Raw genomic sequence first — 16,714 nt, 5'->3', positions numbered from 1 at the left:
TGAGCCTGACGTTTTTTATTTATCCTATGGATTCAAACGATAAGCCTACCTTTTAGAAACACTGACTGTGCTGTGCTGGTTTAGAGAACTGCCCCAAAGGCTCCTTCCTATATTTGAGTGTTTTAGTTATGGCATGGGACTTTTGGGGAAGGACTAGGAGGTGTGGCTTTGTTGGAAGAGATGGTATCCTTGGAATTTGCTTTGAGGTGTCAAAGCCTGCTGCCTGCTGCCTGCGGGTCAAGGTGTAAAGCTCCCAGCCGCTGTTCATTGCTGTCCCTGCCTACTCCCCACCATTTGCTGACACAGGACTACCCGTCTCAAATTGTAAGCAAGCCCGCAACTAAATGCTTTTCTCTTACACATTGCCTTAGTCCTCACAGCAATAGAGCAGTAACTAAGACACCACTTTACCCAAAAATGTCCACTTTAATTCACAGACAGCCCTCTTGCTTCTGGAATTTGAGTGTTACTTGAGAGTCCCTCACACTAAGGCTGGCCCAAGTGCCTTGTCTTGTTCTCTTTTTTTGAGACAGGATCCGTAATGCGGGCTGGCCTGGGCGATATCCCCGCTTCAGCCTCGGGAATGCTGGGATTATAGGGCTGAGCCACTATCTTTACTCTATGGACTTAAATTCTACATCTTGTGCCATTTCCTTCAACCTGAACTTCTTTTACAACTGTGACTTCAACCTTGTCTGCCGGGTGAGCTCCATCCTTCAGCATCCTGATCAATGTCTTCGTATCTATGGCATTTTACAGACCCCTCAAGGTGACTCTATCATCCCTTTGTATAGCCCAGTATCCTTCTTTATCTCTGGTCTTCTTAATTAAAGCCATCTAGACACCATTAGTTTTTGAAGAGCAAAAATAACATTCCTATATACTCTAGTTTTATTTTTTTCACATATATAGAAATAGATATTAGATAAAGGTAGAAATTATCTAAGATATACTGTATCGACCCAGTAATTGCTGTTTTTTTTTTTTTAATGATCAAAATCTTTCAGACAAACTGTTTTGGATTGGGGGGGGGGTTGTACCTAGAGATTTCAAATGTCTCTCCTCTTTCTCTCACTTTATCACTGGCATAAATACACCCGGAGATTTCTTGATGTATGAACCTTCTTAAGGAGGAAAAGAAAGTATTTTCTAAGCTTTATTACGCATTCATATGTAAGAAGCGGCTGGAGAAGCTACATTTGACTCCCCCAAACCACTGGAAAGGAAGCAGTATCACCTCTCAATGTCCAGACCAACAAAACCTCCTTCATTTCAGAGGCTTCATTGTTTCAGGCAATGCTGGGGTGCTGCGTGAGGCCGCAGTAAGAACGGTTCTGATTCAGGGCTTGGTATGCGGGAGGCCCTAGAGTCAACCCCAGCACCACCAAAAACCAGAACGGATTTGATACTTTGACTGGAGTCACTCTCTCCCGGACAAGGTGGCCCAGAGATAAGGAAACAGTTTTAACCTTCTAGATCCAATCTACAGGTGGTATGGACAGTTTACTCAAACATCCAATGAGGCAATGAACAGGAACAAGAAGAAACCCTGTCTCGGGGGGGATGGGGGGGAACAAATCCAAAAAAAAAAAATGAATTAAACGATAAGAAAATATAGTCGTGTTACTGCAAAACTACACACGCAACAATCTATGTGATACCTCCACTTTGAAAACCAGAGACGTCCTGAGTTTCAGATGTCCAAAACTATACTTTTGCCCACAAATCTACTTCCTCCACCTTCCTGACATCTCCATCCTCTCCTGCACCCCTGCCAAAAACCCGAGAGGCATTTTAATTCCCACCCCATCCACTCAGTCACCAGCTCTAACTTTCAAGGTGCAGTGCAATTAATTTTTCTTAGAACCTGGATATGGGACGTACACATGCCAGTCCCAGCACAGAGAGGCTGCAGCAGGAGGATAGCCTTGACTTTGAGGTCAGCCTGAGCTTCAGAGTGACAGCTTGGCTCAAAAAAAAAAAAAAAAAGGAAGTAAAAGTTTCTTCAATGCTGAAGTAGTTTCTAGTTAGATTTCCTCACATCAGACATGCAAGGCATGATTGAGTTTCTGATGTTCGGAATACACATGTATGAAACAGATAATCTCTAGTCACATGACCTCACATCCTAGTGGGCATGACAAATGACAAGTCAATGTTGTAATTTCAGAGAGTGACGAGAAAATAAGATGTTGTCGGAGCTGGAGAGATGGCTCGGCAGTTAACATACTTTGCTCTCGCATGGGACTAGGGTTTGGTTCCCAGCACACACAAGGCAGCTCACATCTGTAACTCGAGTTCCAGGAGATCTGACACCCTCTTCTGGCCTTCAAGAGTACCACGCATATACGTGGTACCCATACATACATGCAAGTAAGTGCACGTGTATAATCTTTTTTTTTTTTAAGTTGCTAAAGATAAATCACAGAATATAGTTTTAAAAAGAGACTCCAAGTTGTGATGGTTTGCATGTTCTTGGCCTGGGAAGTCGCACTTTTAGGAGGTGTGGCCTTGTGGGAGTAGGTGTGTCACTGTGGGTGGGGACTTAAGACCCTCACCCTAGCTGTCTGGAAGTGAGTATTCTCTTAGCAGCCTTCAGATGAAGATGTAGAATTCTCAGCTCCTGCACCATGCCTGCCTGGATATGGCCATGTTCCCGCCTTGATGATCATGAACTGAACCTCTGAACCTGTAAGCCAGCCCCAATTAAATGTTGTCCTTTATAAGAGTTACTTTGGTCATGGTGTCTGTTCACAGCAGTAACCCCTAACTAAGACACCAGTAGGCCCTAGAGCAGCGGTTCTCAACCTTGCTGATGCCATGACCCTATAACACAGCTCCTCATGTTGTGTGACCCAAAACCATAAAATTATTTGCATTGTTGCTTCATAACTGTAATTTTGCTTCTGTTATGAATTGTCAATATCTGTGTTTCTAATGGTCTCAGGTCACGATGCACAAGTTGAGAACCGTGGCCCTAAGTGGAGAAAACACCATACACTAAGCTAGGGTTTGGTTCCCAGCACCCACGTGGCAGCTCACATCTGTCTGTGACTCTAGTTCCAGGAGATCTGACACCCTCTTCTGGCCTTCATGAGTACCACGCATGTATGTGGTACCCATCCATACATGCAAGTATGCACACATGTATAAGGAAAGGGACACCTGAGGTAGGAGTGTGCTTGATGCTCACATGAACAATGGAAGCCAGTGTGGCTAAGAGAAGAGGGGAAAGAAAGTACAATGAATTGTATCAAGAGGGATCCAGGAATGACATCATCCAGAGTCTCATAAATTTTGTTTTTATTTTTAATGTTATGAGGAAATTGAAGGGGTTTGTACAGATTAAAGTTATTAACATCCTTAAATTAAAATGGATCAGTTTGGACGATTTATAGAGACAGTGTACTGTGGGAAAGGCATCAGGATGATGAATTAAAGAGCAGTGATGTCTTTTGTCAATAGACAAATCTACAAAAAAAATGTTACTTACCAGTGACTATTAATTTTTGAATGGTATCATCACAGAAAAGTACATTTTAATGACATTAAAAATGAGACGTAAGCTAGACCTAATAGCAAATATACCTTTAATTCCAGTACTTGTGAGGCAGAGAGACAAGTCGATTTCTGTGAATTCAAGACCACCTTGATCTACATTGTGAGTTCCAGGCTACTCACAGCTACATAATGACACCCTGTTTGGAAGAAGAGTAGGAGGAAGAGGAGGAGGAGGAAGAGGAAGACAATGACAATGATGACTTAAAGGGCTAGGGTTGAGGCTAAGTTGGTAAAGTGTTTGTCTAGCCTGCAAGCACACATGAACCTGGGTTCATTCCTAGCACTACATGAACTGGACATCCTGGCACACAACCTGCAATCCCAGGACTTGGGAGACAGAGGCAGGATAATCAGAAGTTGTAGTGAGTTTGAGGCCAGAGTGTGCTGCTATTTGAGACCGATCTCAAATAAATGAATAAGTAAGAAAACAAATAAATAAGTACTTGCACTCAGTATGTAGACGATAGCTTGCAACCCTAGCAACTCTGGGAGCTGAGGCAGGAAGGTCAAATTCATGAATTTGAAGCTAATCATCAGACTCTGTAACAACATCTTATCTTTAAAAAAAAGTAATAAAACTAGACAGACACAATGTGGCTGTAAGACCTGCTTAAGACCGCCCCCATGAACATTTCCTCCTGGATGGAGGTGGAGATTCATTAACCCCTCCCCCTCCCTGAAGACCTATAGGCACCTAATGGTTGCTGGGAAGACAACCATATTCCTCATGGCGTAGTCACTGGTAAGTTGCTCTTGTTTGGATAAATAACACTTTACCTATGCTCATTCAAGTGGTCCTAATTTAATGCAGTAGAACACACAAAGACAAAAACAAAAGAAGGAGGGGGTTTTGTTGGGAGGATGAAGAGTTTCAATGGGAGGGAAAAGTAGAGAAGAGGTGGAGGGGAGAAACATAACAAGACAGTGCTGTGTGTGTTAAATATGCAGATACCACATATATATTAAGATACACATATTTAAACCCATATTAATGAGACGGTGAGAAGGCTCAGCAGATAGAGGTAACTGGCCTGGAAGCTGATCTCTGACCTCAAGGTTGTGTGCCCCATGAAGACATCACGCACACAACATATACACACATTCAATAATCATTTTCTTTTCTTTTTTTAAGATGTATTTATTTAACGTGTATGAGTACACTGTAGCTGTGTTCAGACACACCAAAGAGGGCATTGGATCCCATTACAAATGGTTGTGAGCCACCATGTGGTTGCTGGGAATTGAACTCAGGACCTCTGGAAGAGCAAGTAGCCAGTGCTCTTAACCGCTGCACCAGCTCTCCAGCTCCCTCAATAATCATTTTCAGCAAAGCTGTCTTTGTTACTTTTCTGTTACTGTGATAAACATCATGAGGGGGCCAGCTTATAAAAGGAAGGGTTAATTTGGGCTTTCTGTCCGAAAGGATCAAGAGTCTGGTGTAATGCAAGTGAGGCAGAGAGCAGAGAGACTCCATTCCACAGGCTGAGACTGTCAGCTGGAGCAGTGAGGGGCCATAACCTTTCCTCAGGAGGAAGGCTGAGCATCTTCAGAGGGCTGAGGGACACATGCACAGAGATAGCCGGAAGTTACGGCTGTTTTTGATGGAGTCAGGGTGAGTTGTCTTCTCTACCTGGGAATATTGTTTTTGTAGGTGAAGCAGACAGTTCAGGCTGAAGTTAAGTAATTCTTCATGGCCCACAGCGATCACCCAATACAGGCAGATTCAACTCCTCCTGGCCCGAGGCTATCTGTTACCAACATACCCTGGAAGTGTGAAAGGAAAAAGGAGAGGGGTCACAGTTTGAGGGAGACTTCTTCCTGCTAGGACAAGGCTCCCTGTCAAAGACAGATGGGACATGTTGACCAGACTTCCAGGTTGGTAGCTTTCAGCCATGAAGAATTCAGTGATCCCCTGGGTGGTGAAAGCCTATGTTGGAGGAATTTAGTGAGACAATTGAAAGGTCAGGCACTGAAGAGTAAGTTAAGACAATTATAACTGCATTGACTTTGACTGAGTCTGTCGAGGGGGGCAACTTACAGGTGTGTCTTTCCAGAAAACAGTCTACATTTTCTCTACTTCTGATTCTTTCTAAATATTGTTCTGCATTTTTCCACACTAGGCTGGAATGGGTTTTTATAAACACCATTCTTCCTCTGGGAAGGCACAGATGCCTCCCTTTTTGACAATTATTAACTCTAGTCCTCTGTGGTTTTGGAAGACCACTATAGCCAGGGTATCGATCTGATTTTGTAGGGTGACTGTACTTAGTATTATTGTACAAGGATCAGGTCTTCCCCAATCTGGTTGATTAGTTGTCTGTATTATACCTGTTGGGTCCCTAGTGTTATTGCAGCAGTGGTGTTGGTCAACTGTTAAGGTTTCTCAGGAGTACAGGGAGTAGCAGGGGTCTTCTTTCTCTCCTACTGTGATGGACAAGGTATTGATAAACTAGCCAACTCAGAAGACTACATCTGGAGAGAGGAAGACTGTGGTACGTTTCCCTCCAGAGTAGCAAATGTTAATCAACAATCTGACAAGCAAAGTAATTTCCATTTGGTGCTTGGCCTGGGAACCAAATGGGTACAATTTGTTTCCTGTCTATTTTGGTCAGTGTTATATTGCTGTGTTCTCCTGCCCCCCCCATAAGCTTATAGCTATATAATAATGCAAAAATGCATCCAATCCAACTTCAAAAGTCTGTATAGTCTATCACAATCTCAATAATTGTTTAAAACTCCAAAGTTCAAAGTCTCTTCTGAGATTCAAGGCACTCTCTCAAGTGTAACCCTCTCTAAATCATAGATCACAAAGCAGACCACATAATTCTCTCCCTTGGGCTGACTACAAACCCAGTCTGCAACTTTCCTTGGAGGATATATCATGACTCTGGCATTTTCAATATCCTGGGGACTCCAAGGCAACCCAGGGTTCACTTTACAGCTTCACTCAGTGGCCTCTCTGGGTCTTCATACAGGGACATATCTGCCACATGCCTGGCCCCAGCACTTCCTTTAGCTGGGGGGAAATTCCGCCACTAAGTTCTTCTACTTGCTGGGTGTGGAAGATGACCCTCTTGTTCAGTTACATCCACCTCAGCTTTCTGTTGCTGATAGTTTCCTTCACTGCTTAAGCTCTTCTTCAGTTCCTTTCCACAGATTGGAAGCTGAGCTGGGTGGGCTCTTACCCTTAGCTCCCTTTATCCCATTTTAGCACCAGGCTTTTCTTTAAACTTTTAATCTCCATTATACTTCCTGTTGTTCCTTTTATCCCCCACACCATGCACTGTTTACCTTTCTTCAGTCAGCTTGCTATGCTGATCACCACACAACACAGTCAATGTTAGGCTCACTTGAAATCTCCTCTACCAATGCCACTAATCCAAAACTCAATTTGGCCTCAGGCAGACCTTTTTGTACAAAAGCAAAAAGCAGCCTTGTTCTTCACCAAAATATCACAAGAATGGTCACTAGGCCACGTACTAATATTCTTCTCCTCTGAAAAACTCTTCAGCCAGCCTCTCATAACCTCCAATGCTCTCAGCCCACTGCTTTCCACGCTCTTACTGGTATGGCTCGTTATGCCCCACCCAAAACGTTCAACTGCTTTCCTAATCCAAAGTCCACATGGTCAGGCCTATCCAAGCAATACCAGCTCACTGTACCAACTGTTTTTCTAATCAGTGTTCTACTGCTGTAAAGAGACATCATGACCACCGCAACTCTTTTATTTATTTATTTATTTATTTATTTATTTATTTATTTATTTATTTATTTTGAGATAGGGTTCTCTGTATAGCCCTGGCTGTCCTGGAACTCACTCTGTAGACCAGGCTGGCCTAGAATTCAGAAATCCGCCTGCCTCTGCCTCCCAAGTGCTGGGATTACAGGCGTGCGCCACCACCGCCCGGCAACTGCAACTCTTTTAATTGAGGCTTAATTACAGTTTACTCTGTTGTCATTATGGTGTGGATGCAGGCAGACATGATACTGGAAGAGAGGTTGAGAGTCCTATATCTGGATCTGAAGGCAATAGGAAGAGACAGTCACTGGGCCTTGCTTGGACATTTGAAATACCAAATGAGATATCAAATATCTCCCCGTGACACACTTCCTCTGATAAGGCCAGAGATGCATCCAAGAGCATCGGGGTATCTGGACCAGAGGACACATCCGTTGGTGCTTTACTGAGCTGTGATTGTGGGAGCTGGGAAATGGGAAGCCCAGATGTTTTCAGCTTGTTGGGACCTGGAGACAAAGTTGGTAATTGTGAGCTTTGGGGAAGGCTTCTTGAGTCTGTAAAGATTGGACCCAGTTAACATTATTTAATTTTGTAGTGGTCGGGATGAGCGAATGACCTTGAGTATGTACTGCTGTGTAGGTGTTAGGGAAGACTGGGGTGAATCTGAGTCTTGTACCACATTTGCCATAGGCTGGAGGCTAGGACAGAAGGCTGTGAGCTAGGGATAGAAGCTGGGGTGTGTCTGCTGAGTCCCCAAGGCACAAGGGGTGTCCCTTGTATATGAGCTCAAAGGGAGTGATTAAGGATTTATTGGCAAGCCTTGGAGTTTGATTAGGGTCAAGGGTAGGAGTCGTACCTTGTTCGAATTCTGTAGTTTGGTGAGGATTTCTTTTTTGGTCCCATCCATGCTCTCCGCTTACTCTGTGGACTGGGGCAGGTCAGGAATGTGGAATGTCCAGGGGAAGGTAGATATTTGTTGAGTAGTCAAATAGATACATTCAGGGTCACTGAAGGTGTGGAGGGCAAGCCAAAGCAAGGGAGGATCTCAGAGTACAAACTGCAGTGTGGGCTCTCACATCTGCAGTTGAGATACCATATTGAAAAGGTATCTATGAGTACTACTAAGTATCTGACTGGGGTCACATGGATGAAGTCTACCTGACGGTCTAGAGCAGGTAACTGACCTCTCATTTTGTGAGATGGAAACCGGGAAGGGCAGAGGTTGGAGTTAGGATGTGCCTTTTGGTAACTCTCACAGGGCTGGGTTGGTCATTTTGAAAAAACCTGTCGGTGGAGATGAGGAGGAAGGGGCGAAGAGTGGGGTCTGATCAAAGGCTGAAGAAGGGAATGGAGGTAGGTCAGGGTCAGCCACCAGAGGGGCAGATGGTTACAGAAAGGACTGTCCTGTGTATGTGCGTGTGCATGTGCGTGTGCCTGTGTGTGTGTGTGCGCGCGCGCGGCGCGCGCGCGCGCGTGTTCAAGACTGGCTCTGGGATGGTGGTTCTGTTGTTAGAGCTTGGTCAGGACATGACAGCATAGCCTATCAGACTGTTTGATCAGCCTGCTTACTGAGAAGAGAGGTCTATCATTTGCCTTGTCATGTCCCCTGAGGTGAAGAACAGCAAAGGCTGCTTAGGTGGGAAGAAGAGCCCCTCAAAGGAGTCCCTATATCAAAAGGAAGTTAACAGCTGGTGTTCCCTTTGAATTATAGAGACCTTTCTCTCTGGATTAACATGCCGGAGTGTAGAGAGACCCTCCATTGCCATGCCAAGTGGTGTGGGGAAGGAAGGACACCCAGAAACCTGCCCTCTGCCGCACTGTGCACGGGCAGGCCAGACACCCCAGAAAAAAAGCCTTGCCACCACGTGGCACAGGCATAAACATACAGAGGCCTGCCCACCGCATGCCACACTGGCTGGCTGTAGACACCTAGAGGCCCACTTGCAGGCAGAGGGGGTCACCCAGAGGCCCGCCAACTTCACGGCCCACCTCTAGCAGGAGCCACTACAATGTGCAAGTATGTGGTGGACATAGGGAAGAGTTTGAGCATTATGAAGAGAGATGGAACCGGAGACTCAAGAGTGGAAAGGACTAGCCTGTGGTAAGTAGCCAGCCCCACCATCAGAGACCATGCTACAGCAGAGGACCAGCAGGGGTTGGTATCAGTGTCAGTGGTTCATTTTACCAGTAGAGACGACAGGGACGTCCCTGGTTTGGGCAGCTCCTGGGACAACATGGATGTCCGAAGCTGTGTAGAACTGGCCCTGCCCCTCACTGGCTGAGCCACTGTGGAGGGCTGGTCCCACCTCTCCTTTATAGCAGCAATCAGGAGAGTGGGCCCTGCGCCTTCCCCGACCACACAGAAGAGGCCTGATGGTGAGGTCACGGGTGAGGGAGAGCACTGGCCTGCCGTTCCACCACCCTGAGGTGATGCCCTTCTCCCACACCCCGTTCTTGCCACCTATAGCAGTCAGTAGAGCTGCCCCCGGTCATGAGCTGACTCTGCCCCTCGCTGACTGCAACACTCTGGAGAGCAGGCCATGCACCTCCTGGGGGCAACACGATGGAGCTGGAGGCACAGGCCAGCCACCCTTAGGGTGTGAGAGCAGGAGAGCTGTCCCAGCCCCTCACAAGCTGCACTTGTAGAGAGGGCCCCGCGCCTTCCCCTCACAGGCTGCATTTGTAGAGAGGGCCCCGCGCCTTGTCTGGGCAGCACAGTGGAGCTGGCTCTGGAGGTCTGGGTGCCAATGAGCCTGCCCGATGCCAGCCATGAGAGCAGGAGAGCTGCCCCTGCCCCTGCTGATCCATGCAGTGCGTGGCCTAGCCAGAGCAGGGCCTGGTGGGGGGACTGTGGGAGAACTTACAGGCTGAGCAGCTCAGCTGCCCTCCAAGCAGGACTTTGAGCTGGCCCACCCCTAAGCCCACATCAGTTGTCAGGGCTTGTGAAAGGGCTGGTCCTGCTGACCCAAAGCTGCAGGATCCCCATGACACAGGGCAACAACAGGGCGGAGGTCTGGTGAGGATCCAGTGTTGCTGGTGTCACTAACGCCAGAGGCCTTGAAACTGACCAGTGACTCATTGCAATGAACATTTGCCAGTGATGTTTGTGAGGACAGAGGGATCTAGTGTGGCACATCGGGACACAATGGGGCATGCCACAGCTTCCACGAGGAGATGTTTTCTATGCTTTGTTTTTTGTTCATTTGTGAGGTTTTTTTTTTTTATAAAGATTTATTTACTTATTTTATTTATGTGAGTACATTGTAGCTGTCTTCAGACACACCGGAAGAGGGCAGCAGATCCCATTACAGATGGTTGTGAGCCACCATGTGGTTGATGGGAATTGAACTCAGGACCTTTGGAAGAGCAGTCAGTGTTCTTAACCGCTAAGCCACCTCTCCAGCCCTGCTTGTGAGTTTTGCAACAGTGAAGGGAAGATATGAGGGGAGCAGGGAGATGAGTGGGGCTGGGGCGCACGATGTGAAACTCATGAAGAGTCAGTTAAAGCGCATTATGTTGCAGGCATATTTGGACTGTAAGGCTGGGAGCGAGCGTGAGTGCCGAGGAGAAAGAACTAGCTCTGCCTTTTGGGACGCTTGGGACGGGGTAGAGACTTCACTTCTAGCACATGTGGACTTGTGGGGGCAGACCCCTTCAAGTATAGCACATCCTGCTGTGTTTTAGGGTACTGCCATCCATAAACAAGTCTGGGGGTCTTTTTCAGGCGTAACCAAAGATATGGGCAAAGGGGTTATGTACTGGTTGGGTTTGTGTCAACCTGACACAGGCTGGAGTTATCACAGAGAAAGGAGCCTCCCTTGAGGAAGTGCCTCCATGAGATCCAGCTGTAAGGCATTCTCTCAATTAGTGATCAAGGGGAGAGGGCCCATTGTGGGTGGTGCCATCCCTGGGCTGGTAGTCCTGGGATCTATAAGAGAGCAGGCTGAGGAAGCCAGGGGAAGCAAGCCAATAAGAAACATCCCTCCATGGCCTCTGCATCAGCTCCTGCTTCCTGACCTGCTTGAGTTCCAGTCCTGACTTCCTTTGTTGATGAACAGCAATGTGGAAGGGTAAGCTGAATAAACCCTTTCCTCCCCTCTTGTGATCATAAAAAGAGAAAACGGTCATAAGTATATGTTCTATGGGCATGTGGGGGAAGGGTGTGCCTCAGCAGGCACATGCCAAGGTGTCCCTTCTCCCTGACAGACCACACACATGATGGTATAGTATAGAATAGAGTTTATTCAGGATATGGGGAAGGGAGTTAAAGGGGTAGTAGAGACAGAGAAAGGCAGAGAGAAGGAGAGAGTAGAGAAGTAGAGGCCGGCCATGACCTCGTGGAGAGAATGGGGAAGGGAGGGGGAGAGAGGAAAGCCCAAGATGGCAAGAGACAAGAGAGAAAGAGGAGAGAGTAAAAGGCAAGAGAGTGAGGAGGGGCAAGCAGTCCCTTTTACAGTGGGCCAGACCTACCCGGCTATTGCCAGGTAACTGGGGGGCATACCTGACTGTTGCCAGGTAACTGTGGGGTGGGGCATACCTGACTGTTGCCAGGTAACTGTGGGGTGGAGCTTGAACAGAATCTTAACATCCCCAACTTGCTTCTTAATCACAGTGTTTTGTGCAGGAATAGAAACCCTGACTAAGACAGGTTAGAAGAGGGGTGGAGTGTCTTTGAGCAAGAGTGAAGGAGATGCAGGGATGAGGAAGGGTTACAGGGGAGGAACGTTGTGGGGCTGAGGGTGGAAATGGCTCAAACACAAGGTTGGGATCTAATAAATAAGCATGAAGAAGCTGGACTCTGGCAGTGGTGGCTGGTTGAGGTTCTTGGGTGACCATGTAGTGAGGATGTGTAGGTAGGTCAAGATTTTGTTTGCTTTGGGGGCAAGTAGTAGCACTGTGGCCAGGGTCTGGAGGCAGGGGGCCAGCCTCTAATGACCTCATTTAGCTGTTTGGAGAAATAGACTATGGAGTGATATGTATCCCCCTCCCCTGTTGGCAGAGTATTGTGAGAGCTTGTGCTTGGTTAGCGTGTAAGAAGAGATAGTGTTGATGTAGGTCTGGAAGTGCTAGGGTAGAGGCACAGTAGAGAGTGGACTTAAGTAGGCTCATGGGTGGGAGAAGAGTGGCTCTTCCAGGGACGCTGTAGAGGCTTCATAAAGAGGCCAGTCAGTGAGGGATAAGTTGGGAATCCATATAGATATCAAATAGGTCTAATAAAGCAAGCAGTCCATGTTGAGGTTGTAGTGTAGGCCTATCACAGCAACATCCCACTCCTGGTACCAACTTCTGTTTTAGTTAGGGTTTTACTGATGTGAACAGACACTATGACCAAGGCAAGTCTTATAAATGACATTTAATTGGGGCTGGCTTACAGGTTCAGAGGTTCAGTCCATTGTCATCAAGGCAGAAGCATAGCAGCATCCAGGCAGGTGTGATGCAGGAGGAGCTGAGGGTTCTACATCTTCATTTGGAGGAAGCCAGAAACAGATTGGGCATCCTCAGGCAACTAGGAGGAAGATCTCTAAGCCCACCCCCACAGTGACACATTTCTTCCAACAAGGCCACACCTTCTAATAGTGCCACTCCTGGGTAGAGCATGTGCAAACTATCACAGTGGTGTCTTATTCTGGGTTTCTATTCCTGTGTACATTATGACCAAGAAGCAAGTTGGGGAGGAAAGGGTTTATTCAGCTTACACTTCTGCATTGCTGTTCATCACAAAAGGAAGTCAGGACTGGAACTCAAGCAGGTCAGGAAGCAGGAGCTGATGCAGAGGCCATGGAGGGATGTTTCTTACTGGCTTGCTTCCCCTGGCTTCCTCAGCTTGCTGTCTTATAGAACCAAAGAATACCAGCCCAAAGATGGTACCACCCACAAGGGGCCCTCCCCCCTTGATCACTAATTGAGAAAATGCCCCACAGCTGGATCTCATGGAGGCACTTCCTCAAGGGAGGCTCCTTTCTCTGTGATAACTCCAGCTTGTGTCAAGTTGACATACAAAACCAGCCAGTACAGTGGGTAAGTGAGGAATTCCTTAGTTTGGATCAGAATACAGTTCTCCTTTCTTGTGACATTGGCACACCTGGATAGGTGACTGATGGTTGGTGTGATGGTTCGAATATGCTTGGCCCAGGCAGTGGCACTATTATAAAGTGTGGCCTTGTTGGAGTAGGTGTGTCACTGTGGACAGTGGCTTTAAGACCCTCATCCTAGCTGCCTGGAAGTCAGTATTCTGCTAGCAGCCTTCAGATGAAGATGTAGAACTCTCAGCTCTGCCTGCACCATGCCTGCCTGGATGCTGCCATGCTCCTACCTTGATGATAATGGATTGAACCTCTGAGCCTGTAAATGTTAAATGTTGTCCTTTATAAGACTTGCCTTGGTTATGGTGTCTGTCTGTTCACAGCAGTAAAACACTAAGGCAGTTGGAGACCCTAGACCCCACGAGACCAGAGAGTTGAGGAGGGTAGTAGAACACTGTGGGGCAGAATTCAATAAAGTTCATCTATACACTGGAGAAGGAAACCAGGGTACCTATCTAGATTGGTGAGGTGCTTTTGTAAAGTCTGACTAAAGTGATGAAGGCTGGCTCAGAATCCATGGGTGTTGTAAGATATCATACTGTGAACCCTGAGACTGAATACTGGAAAAACCTGTCTCTAGTTGAAGTGTTGGTCAGCCCTAGCACATGCCCTTTCCAATAACTTTCTATAAACAGGATTAAATAAAGTCAACCATAGGTCAAGAGGCAGAGCAAGCGACCAGTTGACAGGAACATAAGAAAACCCAGGAAAGAGAAAGAGGGTCTGTGAGTTGAATGGTATTTAGATGGTGTGGGGAAGGAGAGGGAGCTTATCCTTCTAGAGCATTGGTGGAGTAGGAGGGTCAGCTGGGTGCTTTCTCTGCTCCTCTGTGCCAGCAGGTTTTCACCCCGGGATCTGGCTCCTGAGACTTCATTTGTAAATTGAACGTTTGAGATTTTGTTTTAAAAAATAACACCTGGGGCAAATCATCCAGATGAGTTGCTGGTCTGGGAGTGTGTCTGGGTCCTCCCAGGAGAAGGCAAAATAGGGTTAGAATGACAGGCATAGGGGAGGTAAAAAGACACTTAGAAGATCAAAGGCAGAAAAGGTGATAGAGGAGGGGATGGAGGAGAGGAGTGAGTATAGGAACGTGGCTTGACTGATTTATGGTGGTCCTGGACCAGGTGATAAGTACCCTTGGGCTTTCTGATGCCTGAGAGGAGTAATACATGCATATATACATACATACATACATGCATACATACATACATACATACATACACACACACACATACACAAAGCCCACCCCCAGGGACATACTTCCTCCCACAAGGCCACACCTCCTGATGGTGCCACTCCCTGGTGACCAAGCATTCAAATCTATAAGCCTATGGAGGTTATTTCTAGCCAAACCACAAAAATAATTACTCACAAATGAAAAATTATCTCTTCTACAGAGTCTCATTAGGGGAAAAAACCACTCTTAAGGACGGGCCTCATGCCCAGCAGTAGTTGGCCCCATGCCAACACAAAAATAATTCAGTGGCATCTTCTAAGATTCTTTGTCTCATAAGGTTTTGTCAGGATATTTTTTTCCTTTACTTATTTGTTTATACTTTGCATGTTCTTTGGGTCTATATTATGGATTCTGATTTTGGATTATTACAGGATTCCTGTGTGCATGAACACATGGTGTGTTTCTATGTGTTTCTTGTGTTCTTCATCTGGGTTTTTTCCTTCTCTTTATTTGTCCTATTCTAGTTTGCATGTTTGTTTGTTTTTGTTTTATCTTATTATTTTTAGATGCCTGTTTTATTTCTTAAGGAGAGACAAATGGGTATGGATTGGGGATCCATAGATAGGATGGGGAGGTAGGGAGGGTCTGGGAGGAGCTGGGGGACAGTAAACCACAACGAGAATAGATTGTATTGTGTGGTTTGAATGAAAATGGCCCCCATAGGCCCATAAGAGGTACCACTATTAGGAGGTGTGGCCTTGTTGGAGGACATGTGTCACTGGGTGTAGGCTCAAGCCAGGCCTAGAGTCTCTCTCTCTTCCTGCTGCCTTCAGATGTAGAACTTTCAGCAACTTCTCCAGCCCCATGTCTGCCTGCATGCTGCCGTGCTTCCCACCATGATGATAATGGACTAAACCTCTGAACCTGTACACCAGCCCCAGTGACATGGTTTCCTTTGTAAAAGTTGCTGTGGTCATGGTGTCTCTTCACAGAAACAGAAATCTTAAGATATGTATGAAAAAAAATCTATTTTTTTTTAGTTAAAAAAAAAAAAACCTAGGGGGTGGGGAATAAAAGGCTGTGTGGGTGGGAGTTTGATTTCAGGTGGGGATGCCACCTGAGTCCAAACTCAGGAGAAACATGGTGGACAGTCTCAAGGAAGGGAGGTATAAGGGAGCCTTGAATTTAGACAGGAGATATAGGCCTAATAATGGGAGTGTGCATTGAGACATTAGGGTAAAGAGTGGGTGAGGGTCATGTCATCAAACAGGCATCTAAGTCAGGAGTACACGGATTTCGGGGAATGTCTGAGATTCCGGTTACTAAACTATGTCTTAGTGACTTTTGTAGCTGCTGTGAAGAGACACCATGACCAAGGCAACTCTAAGAAGAGACAGCATTAATTGGGAGCTGATTATCGTTTGGAGAGGTTTAGTCTGTTATCACGATGGCAGGGAGCATGACTGCACATGTGTGGGCACTGGGGCTGGCTGAGAGGTACATCTCGATCAGTAGGCAGAAAGAGTGAGAGAGACCGGGCCTAGTGCAGGTGGGCCTATGAAGGCCAATCACATGCAAACTGCCACAAGTGAGTGGTTTTGGCTGACTCATGCCAAGCAAGGAGAAAGAGGCCCTCGCAACTAATGTGAAAGAAATCTTTCTTCCAGCCACCTACACTGTACATTTTGAGTTGTGATGAGTGAGGTGTGGCTCTGTTAGGGGACCCCAGAATTCAGGACCCCTTCACTGGGCCAAGGCATTGATTGAGGAATGTCAGTGGAGGTCTGAGGGCGGGGCACAGGTACAACCTGTCAGTCAGTCCTCCAGTGTCCCCATTGTCCTCAGCTGGGACAATTCTTGGAGGGCAGCCAGGGATCAGAACACCCCTTAGCCCAATGGCCAGTTTGATTGCATTGAAAGTACGGATAGAGGGTGGGGGCCTGACTCCACCTCTCTGGGACAGTGGGTGACAGGTCAAGCTGGGCTTTGCTGAGCCTGGATGCCAGTCCCTGACCTTGAAGTCAGCATGGCATTACCTCCTACCATTTTGCTATCTCTTTCCTTCTCCTTCTGTCCTCTTTCCCTCTGTTGTTGGACTCCTTAAAGGCCACGTCTATACATTCATTCTGAGATTTGAGGGTCCCTCTGGTAGTC

This window comes from Apodemus sylvaticus, chromosome 11 (assembly GCF_947179515.1).
Source record: "Apodemus sylvaticus chromosome 11, mApoSyl1.1, whole genome shotgun sequence".
In the NCBI taxonomy this organism is placed as follows: Eukaryota; Metazoa; Chordata; class Mammalia; order Rodentia; family Muridae; genus Apodemus; species Apodemus sylvaticus.
This window is presented reverse-complemented; position numbering follows the sequence as displayed.